Here is a 14,687-nt window from a genome sequence, read left to right on the forward strand (position 1 = left end):
TGAATAATTTTCTTTTGCTCTCATTAATTCTTCAGTCTTTTGATATGCAGATTATATTGTTTTAAAATATAAAAATGAAATATATATGATTGACGTTGATTTGTTTGGCCAAGTTTAATGAACTAAACTTGTAAAGAAAAAACAAAGCAAAAAATTTATTTTGTTAAATTTTAAAACTCAAGTTAAATGTTAAATTAACATCTAATAAAAATGTAAACCTATTTGGACATTTAAAAAGTGTTGAGTTTTACATTTTTTTATTTCAACTGTTTACATTACAAGTGTCCAAGAAACTATATACTTTTGTTTTTAGATTTATTACTCTGCACATGGCAGAAATAAAAAAAAAAAAGATGAATCGTTTCATAAGAATTCATGAAACTAAATGCTTCCGCGCTTGTAATTCAGCCTTTTCAGTTGTCCATTTTATTTATTCATTTTTTTTTTTTTTTTTCTACTTTCTCATTTTTCTTCATCAACATCATTTTTTCTTCATCGTGCTTCACACCTTGTCCCTTGAAAGATAAAAAAAATTTTGCTCTTTATAGTTTCTTTTATCTTTTCATACAGTATACTCGTTAAAAAGTAAAGCAAAAGTGAGCCTTGTTGAGTGATTCGCTTGGCTGACAATGATGGATTTTTAACTTTTTTTTTTTACAAAAATTTTAATGTACCTCTCTCCGGGCCGGATTTCAGCTGAATGATAATGAATAAAGCACTTGATGCAAAATATCCAAACTCCGGCAATCAGATTAGAAATTGGACAGAACACCTGAAACAAAGAAAAAACAATCAAGAATCAAGACAATGTTAAAATTAAAAAAAAAAAAAAAAGAAAAAACCGTTTCAAGGAAGAAGACATTAATGAAGATTGTGTTCAAAGTTTTGTGTTGATCAATGACATTTATTTAAATGGTATGTATTTGAAGATAATAACATTATAGCTCTATATTTTGGACAGTAGATAAGCTTGTGTCATATTATGATGATGATCGATTGGCAACCAACTGAGAACTAATTATAGTCTCGTCAAAGGGGTTGTTGTATTGACTCGCCTGAGTATGCAGATGATGCAAGGATCAAGGGATCAATACAGTTTGCAATTTAAATATTTTTTGATTTTACATATATTTCATTTTTTTTTAAATTTTTTTTCCACAGGTTGCATGAACAAAGAGACTGAGAGTGATATGAGAGACTGGCTGAATGACGTCAATGTATTATATGCAACTGTGGAAAATGTGTACTCTGAGGATTGATTAATGACACGCCTGTTGCAGTCCAGTTACAATGCAATTTGCTTTTATATGAGAATGCCATGCACGTTGAGTAAAAGGGGAATATATCCAATGTTTGTGGAAAATGACAAAGCCGTATACCAAAAGTGACATTTTGACATCATATGTGTGACAATCAATTAATCATTATGACAATACGAAAGCTATCTTATCAATGTTAAGGTAATAACCATTAAAATTTTATCTTGAAATAAATATATAAATACGCAAAATCCTTAAATTATTTAATGATTATGTCAAATTGAAATTGACAAGTGAGTTTGTTTATGTCAAATTTAATTTTATTCAACTTACGCAAGTGAAATCAATTGCTCTTTTGGGAATTATATTTATTCTCAATTGTCCCATTAAGATTTCAATCGAAATAAGACATTTTGTTCTGTGTCATTGATTTTTTTTTAAACTGATTCTTGACTAAATGTGTAGATGTGTACATGACATGTCTATAAATATATCTATATGTTTTTTATTTTATTTATTTATTTTATTTTTTTTATTTCTCCCCGAACGATATTTCCTTCCTCTCTCGTTATTTTCCCGGCCATTAGTATCGCCAGAGGAAGACATCAGCCTCCACTCAACGATTACCAAGAGCGTATTTGCATATAGCACACAAGTTTTGTGTATATGTATATATATTAAACATTTTCAACGAATAGAAATAAACGCCAAAGCATGCCACTACTTTACTTTCATTTTTCTCTAACCCTCACAATTTTTCTCATTTGCTCGTCTTCATTCCTTTTTTTTTTTACCATTATTTTATTTATTCTTTTTTTTTTTATTTCTTCAAACCATTTACATTTTATTTTAATCGTGGTAATCGATCGTATCGTCTTGCAAAATTAAATGAACAACCAAAATATCTACATAGACTTTCAATATACATATATGTATATGAAATTCTGGATGAACGAGACGACAATTGCAGTCTCTCAGAAAATAAGGGAGATGTTGTATATATACTTTTAAATAAAAATAAAGTGCCAGTGTGCGGAAATGCTTGGATGGACGCATTAGCGAATGGAAAACTGCGAATGTTACTTTTAACGAGTTTGTGAAACTCCCTCGACACACATATACAAATATTCAAATATACAATGTATATTATCCATTACTTTTTTTTTGTTTTACTCCATCTGAATCTAACATATTGTTATGATAATTTTTATATCATTTAAAATTAATTTGTTGGTATATAAATTAAAAATATATAACAATTTTAAATTGAATAATAAATGAAATTATTTATTTATCAGAGTGATTTAAGATAAGTCATATTGGCACTTATGGTATCGTTGATATTTCCAATAAATTCAAGTTGTCTCTGTGTGTATTGCAACATTGACTATTGGATTTGACTGTAGTGTTGCAATGAAGTATATACGAGGATATCTAACCAGCCAGTTTTGTTCGATTCTCATGGGATCTGGTCCTTCGATGTTCACTAGCAATGCATCACGCTGTCCACAGCCTCGTAATTCACCCTGGTCACTGGGATATCCCATGCACACCTATAAAACATTATAGGTATATTGTTATATACATGTGTAAATGTTGACGTGAGAGTGGACATGCATGGTCGATAAATACACACAGCACGTCACACATCGTATCACGAGGGTTTTAGGAAGAGAGAGTGGGTCCAATACTTGAGGAGGGTCATAGCCTATGAGTGCACAGCCAAATGAAAAAAAAAAAAAGAGAGAGAGACAAGGGATGAACGACGTATCTAATCCAACCCTTCTGGACAAGATACTCGAGGCTGAACGCGGGTGAAATTGAAGGGATGACCAGTTGTAAAAAAAAAAAAAAATATTATGCCAGAAAGAATTTACAGGGTAGCTTGGATACTGGACGAAACAATTCGTCACTCTGCCCTTGACTTTATCGTGATTAATTATCGAAATTCGTTTTCGATGGCGTGTATGTCTCGATCCACCTATCCCACGGTTAAATTTTTGTTTAAACGTATTTTGTCTATACCATATATATATTTGCCAAAACCTTCTTCACATACAATATGTATTCGTGCGAATATAATTCATCCTCTTGCCTTTATTGTACATCAAAATAAAGAGGTGCGAGGATTCATTTATGTTAATTGGCTACACGTCGAGTTTTCTCGATTTATTTGTTTGGATTATCTCTTGACAATCTCTTTGTATATAATTTTTTTTTCTTTTATATTTTGACGGTATTTTTTTGAGGGGGAATTTTATATGGACAGACAAGATTAGGATCAAATTTGAGAATATCATCGAATTTATTATATCAGTTCTAATTTTTTTTTTTTGACACCCTTTGAAGGGATAGTATATTAGGCAATGAAGAAGTTGAAAGAATTACTCAGTGGGCGGTCAGAGTGAGGTTGAAATTCCCTTTTAAATATTTGCTTAGATTGTGAAGAATAAGAGAATAATATATAATATGTGTTTAACAACGACCCTTCTTCGTAAAAGCTGCTGTGCTAAAAATTTAGTAATGATAACCGCCAAGTAGGGCAACAATCTAAAATACGTAACCGAGCGAAAAGATTCGATGACAATGATAGCGCCCGTATAATACCATCTGTTCAAGATTGATTGATATATATAAAATTATATTCAGGTGGAGTAAATTAATTCTAAATAAAGTAAATAATAATAATCAACAAGGTTTTGATTATTTTTTTTAATACACAAATTTACTTCAATCAATATAAAAAAGTTGCGCAAAAAAAAAAACAGAGTATTTTTTTAAAAATATTTTTCATCAGAGATTTTTATTTGAAAAATTCATTAGCCAGAGAAAATTTTTCAATTTTTACAGTGTTATTTTAATTTTTTTTTTAAAAACCAATGCGTGCATGTGACGCAGCATGAAAATACTGCAGTCTCACTGACCTATAGCGAAAAAAAAAAAAAAAAAAAATTGAGGGATGTCGGACATTACCAAATAGATCTGCAGTTGGTATTCATACACACGAAATTCTTTTTCATTATTATTATTTTTATTCATCAACGTTTATTTCCATGTTGCTTCTTCCATATTTTTTTTTTTTTCAGCTGAATTTATAGATGAATAATTGAGTTTGAAAAAATAGTCAGAGTATGACACACGTTGGTTATACATAGAATATATACAACGAAAAAAAAAAATGAAATAAAAATCTATTTTGCAGATTTTTCGAATTGCGAGTGTGCATGCTTTTAAAAAAAAATATGGGAATGAGATAAACGAAATGTTGGGAGTAATCGATATTGCGTACACACTGTTTGTACTGGCAAGGTATTATTGGTAGATGAAGCAGCAAATATTGAGAATCGAGAGACGGATTATGTATGCGATGATTCTCGTATCAGCTGAAGCAACACGCGTTTCACAACTGGTGGACTAGTTTGGACTCCCTCACAAATTTAAGTGAGGAGGAGAATACAGGAGGTGGTGGTGTTATTTATATATCTAAATATATATTGTGAACATTGTCAGTGGTTTAGTGTATACACGGACGGTCGTTATTTCGCTCAACGGCTTTCAACAATTTCGATTAAACAACGTACACTCTATATATAATATAAGATATATCTATATTTTATATAAACAAAAACTTCATTGATATATGTATTTTCATATGATGCATTTAATATATATATCTATCATTCAAAATTGATGCCCCTATTTAATTATCCATCACGTTTGAATATTTACGTAACCATAAATATTTTAAAATTTACTTTCATATGAATTATTAACATGTTGATATGATGTGGTGATCATGATCTTTTTGATTTTTATTTTAAATATTTAAAACAATTTATTTCTCATTTTAAATATATATTAATACAAATAGAGATTATAAATATGTGAATCTTAATGATGAGATAAAATTGCGTTTGTTTAAAATTGATACGCTCGGTAAAGCAAAGTGACAATATGCCGATTTCCTTTTCTTTTGCATCACATAGATATGTATATGTGTTATATCGTGTGACGATGCTCGAGTGGACGTAGAATCACGCATTAGTCACACACCATTTTACCACCAGGCGTGACGTGCACACGTTATATTTTTTTATTCTATTATTAGTTTTTTTTTTTTTTTTTTCATCGTTAATTCAAGTCTCCCGACCCCTCTGCGCGTCCTCGTTGGCATCAAATGCAACCCCTTGCGTTTTACTCTTTCCCGCGTATTTTAAAATCCAGCATGGCTGCCACGAAGAGGTCACGTGGCGATATAGGGGTGCACTGTGTTTTAATACATTCATCGTTTGAATTAAGCTTGAAATTTCTATTTTTTTTTTTTTTTCTTATATTTATTTTCACTTGAAAATGTCCAAGCATTATATTACATTTCGTTGCGGATTGTAACAATTTGATAACCGTACTTGATTTGAAAGTATTTTTGACATTTTAAATTCGATGACTGACAGTAGATTAAAATTAAATTGTATATAATTATTTTTTATTATTTAAATTATCATAGATAAATGATATGATTGAATTTCAATTTTTAATATACATTTGATTATTAAATTTAATTTGAACAATTAAAATGAGTCTTGTGAGTGTTTTCATGATGATCATAATATTCATAATCATGATAACAATAATAATAGCAGGGAGGCTTTTGAAATGGCCCAAAGGCAATGGTAGGTTCAACATCAAAGTGTTGCCCTTTCCCTCTCTCTTCTGGCTACCTTCTTCCCCGCACTGGCTTGTTGGTATGCAACGGGGCACGAATAATGGGATTCATTTCGCAGTTTACCCTTACGACGAAAAGCACCTCTATATCCTATTTGGCCTGAGGCACAAAATACTTCTCGATCTCATTCAACCATTTATATTATTTTTTTTTTTATTCTTTTAATTCAATCATCTAGATGTCTAATTAAAACTCCATGAATGACAAATGCTAGATAAACATTGACTTTAATATTACATGTACATACACAAATAGATATTTGCTTTTGAAAATTTATTCAAATAAATTTTATAGTCTCAAGTTAATTGATCATAATTTAAAGATAAATTTAAAAATGTATATATTTATATTGACGTTACAAATAATATTGTCAAGTAATAGTACCAGAGAATCATACACTGATTGAACATCCGTTTCCTATCCGTATAATAGCGCGAAAAGTCGCGTGTTACATGAAATAACATTCGTATAATTTTCATCGTTGTGTGTGCTATTATAAAATCAACCCTACTTGAAAAGAAACATAATATTTATTGCCAACTTCCGTTCAATTAGGGGTTGACGCGACTCTTTCAATTGAATCAAAAAAAGATTGGGAGGGTAAATTTTGTAAAGCACATATACATTTTTAGTTCCCACTATGGGATTTTTGCAACCATACGTTTTCATCTATCATTTCTTACTTTGTGATCCATGTCGTTTTTAAGGGGTTGCTCTTTCAGGATTTTGCACATATATATATACGTATATTTAAAATAATTTATTGTTATTTGCAAACAAATATACCGCAATTTTTCTTTCTCTATTGTCGTCAATATATTTATGAAAAACAAATTATAATAATAATACAACAAAATATTAAATTATTAATTTTTGTAGTTTATTATTTAGTTTTTATTTCAGATAATTTAATATCATGAAATTTTATAAATTAATTTCATTTTAATCCATCTCTTTTTTAATTTGCATTATTTTAAATAAGACTATAATGGATTTTTGTTTATTTTAATTAACAAATTTACAATTATCAATTAAAAAAATTATAAAAACAGGCACGCTAAAATTATTATTGTCCATTTTAATTGAAAATTGAATGCAATTATTAAAGTTGAGAATATTTCAAGTGATTAAATTCTTACCTTTATGAATGGGAATGCATAACAATATGATTCAACTTATCTGTCACACACACATTCAACGGTTCTATGGTGTAATGGTTAGCACTCTGGACTTTGAATCCAGCGATCCGAGTTCAAATCTCGGTAGAACCTTGACTGCTTCTTAATTTTTTTGGTCAGTACCGACACCGGTAAAGCCTTAAAGTCTCAAAGTTTTATTTTCAAACTGCATAAAAGAAAACAGACTTCTTAAAGCCTCTTAAAATTCGGTCGATCATCAGCGGTTCTATGGTGTAATGGTTAGCACTCTGGACTTTGAATCCAGCGATCCGAGTTCAAATCTCGGTAGAACCTCGTCCGTATCTCAATTTTTTTTGGTTGACATCAACACCTGTAAAAATAAAAAGTCTCAAAATTTTATTTTCTAACCAAAAAAAAAATCAAATTTCTGTAGACTTTTAAAATTTAATTGATCATCAGCGGTTCTATGGTGTAATGGTTAGCACTCTGGACTTTGAATCCAGCGATCCGAGTTCAAATCTCGGTAGAACCTAGCAAATCATCTATTTTTTTTTTTTTTTTACTTTCAAAATCCGTTAGATTTGATTATATATTTTTTCATTTTAAATCGTCTTACTGTAAAGTTTATTTTTAAATAATTTTACAATAAATTCAGTGCAGCAATTACTGTGTATTTATATAAACAGTTAATGCACAATTTATTTAAGCAAAAAATAAGGCAGATGAGTTTATCTATACAGATTGTGTGATACCCAAGCTAAGCCGTAACTTTAGGCCTAATAAAGCAATTAAACCTCCATTATTCTCGTACTTTAGTAACTCTGTAGCGCCAACAATACCAGAAGGGTTACTATCTCTTATCTGGCGTGCTTTCACCAACAGAACCAAGTGATTGGATGTAAGCTTTTTATCATTAATACCGGCTGTTTAAATCTACTAACATTAATCACTAGACATTCATTGCAAAGTTGAATTTCATTTTAGAAAATCATGTGAATTTGTTTACAGCATTTAGTGCATCGTTAAACTGTCTTACAATTTTTTTTCTATTTCATTTTATTACTTTAATTGCCATTATAAAAATGTAAAATCAACAACTCTAACTAACTAAATAAAAAAAAAAATTATAACAAAATAATAAAATGCACTATTAATTTAAACTTGGTAATATGTTTTGAAAAGTTTTATATGTATATTTAAAGGATATATATATAAGTTTATTTTCGAGACAAGCTGCAAGACAGCGACATTTTTAACCGATCGTTGGTAGAAGTTCATCAAGATGTGACAACGCTACCGTGAAACTCTCTCGGTTGCTCGTAAAATACTTTCTCAATTTAAATTTGAGGGCTGTGTGCAAGTGAGATAGAACGACGAAGAAATGACGATCGCCTATACTATCCGCGGAAAGTTTCTTGGACTTAACGAGCGGAACCCCGTAACTTAGAAGTATATCTGTACTATAAAATATCACCCGGTATGAATATAGAACTATACAAAGTTTGAATGTACACGTACTCTCATGTTTTTGCTTATATTTAAAAAAAAATTTATTAATAATTGACAGTATAATATACAATAAAATTTAATATTAATATTTCATAACCTGATTTTTGAATTTTGATACTGTTATTGGCATATACTGATCAGTTATTTAAACATTTTCAAAACACATTGAGAATAGTCTAGAACTCCATGTATATATTATAGCGAAAATACTAAATAACAAATATTTTATCGAGTTTAATTTCCAGATTGAGAACATTTAGCATTAAAACTTTAACAACCATTGTGGCAATAAATATAATATTATTATATGCATACGAATAAGACTACTGTTTTAGGTGAAAAAAAAGAGAGGGATTGAAGACAGTATGCATAATAAAAATCAAAGAAAAAAGAAAAAAACCCGCAGGGCAATTAAATAAAACGTGATACGGTTTAAGTTATGACTCGAATCTTCATAGTTTATGACTGTGGCGTATTTCCCAAAGCCAAGCATAAAGAAATATAGTAACAAAATTTGCCGATATGTTTCTTATATATCTCATAGTTTTTTTTTTCTATCTATATAGTTAGGATATGCTCGCAATTGCAACAATGGCATGCTTTATTCTGCCTATACTGCTTTTATTTTTACTACTCGAATCTTTTTTTAATTTTTTTTTTTTATTATTAGTATCGATATCTCAACTACAAGGAGGGACGATTTTTATTTGAGATTTTTTTTATTTTTTATTTTTTAACCATCAGTAAACGTCTTGAACCAATTTGAATGAAACTCGTAAATGTCCGATATTCAAGATTTACGCATATCAAAGCAATTATAATGTATTTTATTACGTTCTTTTGTGCCATGATATAGAAATCCCCTTGTGTAAAGAAAAAAAAAATGAAGGGAGTTACGTGTCAGGGCCCACTAACCCTCGCGAACGCGTTTCTTCAACGCGAATTCGTGGGTACACCCTTGAAAACTTATATCGTAAAAACATTATTAGACAGTAGTCTCAAACCTTCTATTTCATATTATACTGTTGAACGGGAAAAAACGTTTAAATAAGACGCCAATTTTTTTATACCTTTCTAAGTGCAAAAAGCGTAAAAAAAACGGCTCAGTCTATATTTTCGTATGTATTAAATAAATAAATAAAAAAATATATAATAATAAAAAAAAGTAAATAAATAAATGAAAATATAGATAAAAAGAAATCAACGTATCTTCGACAGTTTGTTGCTTCTTATATAAATATGAAAACAAAATTTTTTTTTTCATATTTTATATATATGAGATCGTCTTTACAATGTCTCGAATTTTAACTACCCTCTAAAAATTGTCTTGGTAAACAATTTAAAAGACTTTTAACAATAATTTTTCTTTATTACTGATCGTCATCCACAAAAGTGCCATACTAATAAAAAAAAAACCTATATATTTACGGTTTATCTTTATTTAAATAAACCAACATTAAATGCATAAAAAAAAAAATAAGAAAATAAATTTAAGAAATAAAAATAGGCAATTAATATTTATTTTAAAAATAATGAAAAGCCTTGGGCTGTATATTATCTTCATGACACAAAACAAATGATGGTTTGTTAGATATTTGTATAGCACTCTGTTCTGTAATGTTGCCAAGTGCCTTAATTCAGTAATAAGAAGATGCAATTAAAAGGTTTAAGCATTTATTTTTTTTTTAACGATAAAAATAAAATAATGACACCATGAAAAAATACCTTATAGAATGACTTTACGATGCTAACAGTAATTTGAATATCTCTGTGCTTTAGATATATAAAGATAGATATTTAGTTAAAATTGTTTTTGTTAAGACTTTTTGGTAAAAGAGAAATGAAGTTTACGGTTTTATGTAAACTGTGTAGAAGTCATGAAAATTTTCATCCCCTTTTTCGATGTTTTAATGGTGATTGGCAAGGATCGCAAACGATATAAGATTTTTGAGGTATAAAATTGAGTACAATCACTGTGCTCGGGTTAGCTCTGACACCCAATTCTCTGGTTCGATGCTTTCAATGTCGTAAAGTTACCTGTTCGTAAATCCTTATATATTTGATTCTATTGTATGAGAAAAATCGTATTATAAGCAAGTGATTTTTCACAAATAAATATCTACTATCTATTTCTTCAACACTTCATTTTTTAAATTAAAATCTTGCGCAAGCTAAATTTAATTTATACATATCAAATATAACTCCGTTATGAATTGAATGTTATATTTCGATAAACGAAATCTGAATGATGATGATAATAAATAAAAAAAACTCGATGAAGCAATAGTTGGTTAGCGGTTGAGTTTAACAGTGGAACTAACGGCTCCACGTTCACCAGCCTTCGATAGCTCAGTTGGTAGAGCGGTGGACTGTAGTTGCAAAGTTTAAAAATAGATATCCATAGGTCGCTGGTTCAAATCCGGCTCGAAGGAAATTTTTTTTTTAATGTTTTTTTATTATAAAAACAATTATTGTTGAATTAATTTTTAAATAAAATTTAATATTCTTTAATTTTTGATATTTAAAAAAAAAAAAAAAACAATTTAACACTTTGTTTTATCGTTGAAACATCTGTTTGTAAATTATCAACAGGTATTTTATGTTTACATCACGTTTGAATGTTTTAATTGATATTACCATGAATGCAAAATTTCTAAACTGTATTAATTGAAAGCCTTGAATTAAAAGTAGCTCAAATTTATTACACAATTATATAATGATAATAATAAAAAGACTTGTATTTGACACTGAGGTTGAGCACATGAATTTTTTATTATTTTTCAATAAGCTATTTTCAATTCAATCAATTTAAATTTCAAAAGAGATTCCACATTTACGGATATTGAGGTCAAAAACATTTATTTAAAACAATTCTAGAATTTCAATATAAATTCATTAAACTTTATATATATACATATATATACATTGATCAAGGACATTTGGTGATGGCAGACTTGTTACGCTTCGAAAACTTCAATTACAAACACCTGTAATACGGAATTACATCGGTTATCTGTTTCTGTGTACAATCGGATAATTGTCAATTTGAATAGTTACAAGAGAGAATTCATGGTGATCAGTTAAATCATTTAACTATTTCGTAATACAAGTTTAATGCTAGGCATCAATGTCAATACCTTTTATCAATTTATTTGTTTGAAGCTAGTTGAACTAAATTAAAAAAAAATAAACTAAATTGGTGTTAAACAAAAACCAACAATTGCAAAATAAGAAAAAAATTAAAAATTGACTTTATACAATAATGTAATTATAATTCATATCAATATGAATACAGAGTATATATTCCAGATGATCAAGGTGTCTCAGGAGACATTTTGAGTTTAGGGGATACATGTACATTTGGTGCAATGTTAGTCATGAATATATAGAATGTACTGACAGTAATTAATCAAGAAACACATAGACATCTCAATATATGTATATGTCCAAGTTTACTGTCCAACAGTAAACCATTCAACCGAAAACCACTCAAATTAATATCAAGTTTGAGCATATTCTTCGAGTTGACATTGCACTGCTGCATGTCACGATATTCAATCAGAAGAACCCTAGCATAAAAATATATATATGCACAAAACCCTCGGCACTGTGTTTTGTTAAATGTATATATATATAATTTTTTATTTTTTTTGATGTACACAATGACTACTACTTCTTACGGTTGGTTGATTCTTGACTGACAGGAGCTTGAGTACTATACTGCAACACTTGCAAACTATAACCCCGAGTAAAATATCACCCTTCAGACTATGGTTGTGATTCAAGTGAGACAAAAAATAATATTACACATTATAAAAAAGATGGCAAAAAAAAAAAGATGGAATATTAACAAAAAAAAAAATGAGGAAGAGGGAGAGACACCAGCGTGTCATGTTACGCTCGGTAGGTGTGTCATGTCAAACCAATGACAACTGGCCCCCGCACAAGTGGCATTGTTAAATCGTTTTAGATTCGATCACAAATGAATCACGAAGATTTGGCACGCTTGAATTATTCTGTCATGATGTGACACAATATATATATGCCATCGCAATCATCAACACACACACACACTTGTTATAATTAGGAATTTTTATCAGTTTTAATATGTATACACACATATTATTCTGATAACTTATATACAGTTATAAAATGAATTAAAAAATAATGACAATCACAAGAGTATACGCAGATAAAAATAATTTTACGTTCAACAAAAGCGTCAAATTGATTAAAATCTTTACAACGTTTTAACCAGCTACCGTATATACGCAAAAATTGTGATTTTATCTCTAAAGTTATTTTTATTTTTTTTTTATTTCGTTCGTTTTTTATTCAGCTGTATATCTCCCTGTGTTCTCAATTCATAACCAATCAAGGGTAAAAATAAAAAAAAATATACTCCATATATTCAGATGTATAAAAGTATAGGTAGTTGTTGGTACACATATAAATTGAATTTGGAGTACATAATTTTCGCTCACTTTTCCATCGTTCTATCTTTCATTTTTATTTTCACTCGTTACTTTAGCTTTTTTATTTATTTATTATTATTATTATTTTGTGCCCAGGGGGTGAAATTTATTTTGTCATGGTAAAGCAGAAAAATACTGTATCCCAGAGGCGAATGAACGGGCTAACATATACAGAGAGAGAAAAGTGACGAGAGAGGGTGGTAAAGTGGGTAAAAGAAGGAGAGATTTGTGTACACTTATTTCATGCCTCGCGTACCATTGGAATTGAATCGTTGGTATAGCCGCGGAAATATACGTAAAGGGGAGTCAATAGACTTTTCCGTCGTGCTTACCGGACGCGAGAGAAAAAGAGAGACGCAACAGAGCAAATATCATACGTAAAAAATGAACGATGGATAGGATAAAATAAATGAAAAAAAAAATATAAAATAAACTCAATGAATATATGAGTGCAAATATATATGTATCTCGGTAACATGTGGATAAAAATATTTGATGTGCAACAGAGTAAATTGAAGATTAATTAGGAAAATTGATTCAACCGGAACTAGAATCCCATTGTACACATTGCATAAGAAATCAAATAATAAAAAAAACAATATATAAAATAGATAATGAAAAAAGTGGATATATTCGAGGGGTTTTTTTTTGTTTTTTTTTTTCAAATACAATATGCATTTTTGTGATAAAAGCATGAGATATTAAAAAAAATTGCAACAAATAAAAAAATGATATAGTTTTATAATGGAAAACAAAATTTATCCTTTGAGAAGGATAGTGTGTTAGAGATTCAGAATTTAGAAGTGAACACGATTTTGTATATACACGTCTTAGATCACTCAGTTGTGTGACTATTGCGGCAACTTAATTATCTAATTAATTAACCTCAATCAGAACGATGAGTAATTTCTCGGTTGGGTGATGCTTTTGCGCCAAGGAAACGAACAACGATAAGAGAAAAAGATTTCTTCTTGTCACAGTGTGACTGTAGGGCGAATAACGCTTGGCTTCACGGCAAATCGATTATGTCTTTCAATGCCATCGTTGTGTATAAACCAAGTCCTGCGGCTGCTGGTTTCAAGTCATCTTGTTCACTCATTCATTTATTCACTCACTTACTTACTCTTAAGGGTTCATCCGATGTTTCCTTCTTCCTTGGTTATATATATTTTTTTTTCTTCTTCTCCTCAAGTATCTTGGTGCGTCTGATGTTCTCGGCACAGGAGGATCATCGACCGTGCAATAGTGCCCCCTTATCTTGTCTTCTTTCTTCTCTATATTTTATGATACACCAACAGCAAAAAAAAAGACAACTTTTCAGATATATACCCTTCTTGTTGTATCCTCAAAGAAAAGTAAAACTTTTCAACATTTTATCCGTTGTCTCATCGCATTAGATGTGAATTGATGAGGTGTACATGTTACACTGTAAAATAATAAATAGTTATTTTAGATAAAAATAATAATAATGATAAAATTATAGAATATATTATTATATACGTGAGTGTATCAGTTTCTTTTACATATATACCGTGAAATTTGTTTTTTTTTTTTCATTGGCATAAGAGAAACGTTCAAGGGG

At 29.5% G+C, this 14,687-nt stretch overlaps 1 long non-coding RNA gene and 4 other non-coding genes across 5 annotated transcripts; 4 read left to right on the plus strand and 1 right to left on the minus strand.

Annotated features, from left to right (window-relative positions):
- Nucleotides 1-269: 269 nt before the first annotated feature.
- Nucleotides 270-14,525, minus strand: LOC122851636. The gene is made up of 5 exons (XR_006373713.1): nt 14,229-14,525; nt 7,122-7,491; nt 2,699-2,812; nt 675-772; nt 270-515 (listed from the first exon to the last, which is right to left on the minus strand). It is a non-coding gene; the product is annotated as an uncharacterized LOC122851636 (long non-coding RNA).
- Nucleotides 7,182-7,253, plus strand: Trnaq-uug. The gene has a single exon. It is a non-coding gene; the product is annotated as a tRNA-Gln (tRNA).
- On the plus strand, nt 7,383-7,454 carry Trnaq-uug. Its single transcript has one exon. It is a non-coding gene; the product is annotated as a tRNA-Gln (tRNA).
- Trnaq-uug lies at nt 7,582-7,653 on the plus strand. Its single transcript has one exon. It is a non-coding gene; the product is annotated as a tRNA-Gln (tRNA).
- On the plus strand, nt 10,969-11,062 carry Trnay-gua. The gene is made up of 2 exons: nt 10,969-11,005; nt 11,027-11,062. It is a non-coding gene; the product is annotated as a tRNA-Tyr (tRNA).
- Nucleotides 14,526-14,687: the final 162 nt, after the last annotated feature.

Source organism: Aphidius gifuensis, linkage group LG3 (assembly GCF_014905175.1).
Source record: "Aphidius gifuensis isolate YNYX2018 linkage group LG3, ASM1490517v1, whole genome shotgun sequence".
Taxonomy (NCBI): domain Eukaryota; kingdom Metazoa; phylum Arthropoda; class Insecta; order Hymenoptera; family Braconidae; genus Aphidius; species Aphidius gifuensis.